Raw genomic sequence first — 4,194 nt, forward strand, 5'->3', positions numbered from 1 at the left:
ATCAGTGGAATTAATCTGTTGGGGTAGGTTTGTTTTTGAATCATGGTCATCGATTCCGGATTCGAGTTTCATGATGGAGAACGAAGCAAGTTGCTTACAGAGTTACAACATACACCAGAGGAGGAAAATTCCAGAATCCAGCGACGAAAAAAAAATTCCAAAATCCAGCGCCTAGCGCCCAACCCCGGCGCCTAGACCGCCTAACCTCCGCCTAGATCTTCTAGGCGGCCGCCGAGAAACCAAACGCCCAACTCAATCTACTAGCCCAAAATCAGATCGGACACCCTGCGCCTAGCACCTAGATGCCGCCTAGGCGGGTGCCTAGCCCGTTTTTTAGAACCTTGCGTCATATACAAACTTATTTCAAACACAATTGTGAGTCAAACTAACGAAAATTCTATTGCATGATGTTATATCTCCCTCTCAATTCTACTCAGCAAACACATTCACAATAATATTGTGGTGGCATTTGAAACTATTCATTCAATTAGAACACAAACAAGTGGTGATAACCCTATAATGGTCTTAAATCTAGATATTAGTAATGCATATGATCGAGTTGAATGGATTTTATATATACATCTTAATTCTATATTTTCTGTTAAATTTTTTTTTTCTCTATTTTGTTATTGTCCAAAAAAATTGCAATTGCACCCTCACTGTTATTCTTTTGGCAAACAAAAATGAAATATAATATAACGTACTTGTAAAACCTAACTCTTGCAAGGCAAGGAAAAATAATATATATTTACTTTTCTTTTTTTTTTGGAATGAAAATGTCAACTCCATGAATAATAAGAAAGATTACAAAAGATAGATGTAGAAGCTACATCAAAAATGAAAAAAGCGACAATAAAAAATTGAAAATAAAACCTAGCATAGCTATAGCTAGATGCAATAATGCATCTGAAGACGCACCGGATGTAATCCGGGCTATTTAAATAATTACTAATGGTATGACAGACCATAAAAGGCTAATCTTCCATAAAAGTAACCGGTGATATGACCAACCAAACATATTCCTCGTATCTCGTACGCCGAAAAAAGAACAATCTTCCACCTATGTTATCGATAGTATGACCGACCATAAAAGGGTAACCTTCTAACCATATAACTGGTGATATGACCATCCATGCATCTTCCATGTAAAAAATACGCCAAATAGAGGATAATCTTCCACCTGAAAAACAGTACCACAACTCAATGACTCATATCCAAGCAACATAGGCCCAACCCAAGCCCAGAGCCCTAACCCAAATCAAGGCAGGACCTGGATCCCAAGGAAGAACCCAGATCCAGACCTGACCCCCCGAATCCCAAAGCCAGACCCAACCCCAGTCTTCAAGCCCTTCTTGCCAATCCACAGCCCAAACCAAAATCCAGGCCTAGCAAGGAACCTGGATCCAAGCACAAACCTCCCTCCAGACACACCACCGCGTCCTCAGTCCAAGCTTCGCCGCCCAACGCAGCCATGCTCGCCTCCATCCAATCAAGATCTGCGGTCAGATCCGGCTCCTGCATAACTCAGATCGGACCGAAAACCCAATTAATCTGCAGCCACACCGCGCCGCCACATCCACTGTGCCATTCCTTTTCACCACCAGATTCGAAAGGCCCTTCCACCCCCCCAAAGCTCCTATGGCCGCAAAACATGAAACCCTGCCACAAAGAAGAAGATTTGGTCCCTCCCTCGTGATGTAGGCTTCCTAGGGCCTCCATATTCATGGAGGAAGATTCAGAGACGGAACGCGGAGAAAATTATCTTCCAAAACACTCAAACAGTCATAAAACCTATGAATTATACTAATAAGAACAAATTTGATTTAACTCACATAACTTCCGTGCGTGCACTTTGCACCACCAATCTATTTTTTTCTTATGACGAAGTCTATTAATTATACTCAATTCATTTTTACAATAAATTCACTATCATAATTAAGAATCGCAAACTTGACCAAATTAGCCAAAAGTATAGCATAGAGTCTATTAATTATACTCAATCCATTTTTGCAAAAGTTCACTATCAGAATTCGGAATCGCAAACTTGACCAAATTAGCCAAAAGTATAGCATAATCAATAACAATCACAATCATAATCGGTTAAAATCTAAAAGAATCGATTAAAATAATTTCCATTTACATACCTCACATATAATCTGGTATAAACAAAGAGATCGGGTGAAATGAATTACTAATTTATTAATTTCAAACAAAGGCACGAAATACACTTGGGAACGAAAAATGCCTTGTTGGAATCGGTGCAGTATTGATCGCACTGGCGGATCACAGTGTGTTGGATGAAGCTCTGCTCTGTCTTCGTAGGAAATGCTTGCGATACTGTTGCGTTTGGCATGTGGATTGGGAGCTAAGCATGTGGGAGTGAAGGGCATGTTGCTTTCTAGTGTTTAGTATGTCCTCATCTACAAAAAAGAATGTCCTCACTAGCTTAAATGTATATCTTATGTCTGTGATTTTCTGAAGTGTTGTCGAGGTGTCTAGCACTTTGCTACATCTTATTCCTCTTCACGTAATTACATATTTATCCACAAATCTCTCTCTCTCTCTCTCTCTCTCTCATTAAAAGAAGAATAAGTAATCTTTTCAAAAAAAAAAAAAAGAAGAAGAAGAATAAGTAATATAATGGTACATTCTATTTGGACCTCTCAATCTTCTCTTTGCCCTCTGCTTTTATTTGTTTTCTATAACACTTCCTATTTTACCATGTACGTTAAAAATGCCAAAAGCCGACTTGGTTGCCATCGCATTGCTAATTTCAGTTGACTCAGGCAGAATCTGAGCTATAATTTGTTTCAATACAGGCCGAGGAGCATTGAGAATCATGATCTAGAGAGGGATGAATGTATGAAGGTAGGGTCTACTGGAGAATAATTTGCTGAGAGAGATTCTCACGAATCAAAAGCCAAATCAAATTCAATGGAAACCAAAAATCAAATCCGAAAGGAAAGAGCACCTCTATAATACTGTCAAAATAAAAAAGCAGATAAAACTTTTATAATATTTAAAATTACACTTGGCTTCTTCTTCTTCGGGATATCTTTTCAAAATGGATGGTCCCATGTTTTATCTTTTTCATGTTGCTCTGTCATTGCACACCTAAACTTCTAATTTTTTGTTGAATTTTTCTATTGGAACCTCCAAATTTGCTCACTTGACCTCTATACTTTTTACACCTCTTATCAATTTTTCAAATACTAAATTTACTCATTAAACCTCACTAAAGTTCCTCAAATAACCTCACTCATATAATTAATTTACAAACAAACTAAGATCTTTATAATAAAAAACTTAGCCATTTCAATGATTTAATTACTCTATAAATCTTAATTACATTTCCATTTCTTAATCAGACAACATAAATCTCTTATCCAATAAAAAAAAATCAAACACAAGGTATTGAGTTTGAAAAATTAATAAAAAAAAAATAACATGAACTATTATGTGATTTTTTTTATTTACTTTTTCTTTTTTGGCTGTTCAAAAAAAAAAAAGATTAATCATTTTTTCTTAATGTTTCTCTATTTTCTGTACCTCGTGATTAATTATTTAAATATTTTTTATTTATTTTTCTTCGCTAGCTCTTTTTTTTTTCTTCTTCTTTTTACAAATATAATGGATAGATTTATATATATGAATGCTTTAATGAGTATGTAGTGAAATTGGAAAATGAAAATAAATAGGGAAAATAATAAAGAATGCAAACTAATATTATTGAATTGGAAAGTCTAGAGAAAATAAATATAACTATTTTTTTTTGTATAATTATTGTCCTTAATAGTCATTTTATAGTAGGTTATATATGTCATTTAATAATTCATAATAGAGTGAGGTCAAGTGAGCAGATTTGGAGGTCCCAATAGAAACTCTCTTTTTTGTTTGTTCATAACTTTAGTTTTATCAGAGATATGTTCTTTAATTACTGGCTTTTAATACGAAGTGATTTTTTGATGAGCACTCTACCGACCTTTGATGCTACTTTCTTCTCCCCCGGAACATGACATTTGCTTCAATAATTTTTTATTTTCATTGTTGCTTGACAGGTAGAAAGGGGATTAAATTTGTACAAACTTACCCGCCACCGAAGCCACATTAACGATGGTGGACTTGACTTCCAAAGTTGGAGGTATATTGTCTATCTTCACCCAAAAGAAAAGAGAATCCATCTTCACCGTACTC

General features: G+C 35.7%; 1 long non-coding RNA gene across 1 annotated transcript; it reads right to left on the reverse strand.

Annotated features, from left to right (window-relative positions):
* Positions 1-768: 768 nt before the first annotated feature.
* Positions 769-2,466, reverse strand: LOC121050747. The gene is made up of 2 exons (XR_005803764.1): positions 2,145-2,466; positions 769-1,659 (listed from the first exon to the last, which is right to left on the reverse strand). It is a non-coding gene; the product is annotated as an uncharacterized LOC121050747 (long non-coding RNA).
* Between the last annotated feature and the right edge of the window lie 1,728 nt (positions 2,467-4,194).

Source organism: Rosa chinensis, chromosome 7 (assembly GCF_002994745.2).
Source record: "Rosa chinensis cultivar Old Blush chromosome 7, RchiOBHm-V2, whole genome shotgun sequence".
Classification (NCBI taxonomy): domain Eukaryota; kingdom Viridiplantae; phylum Streptophyta; class Magnoliopsida; order Rosales; family Rosaceae; genus Rosa; species Rosa chinensis.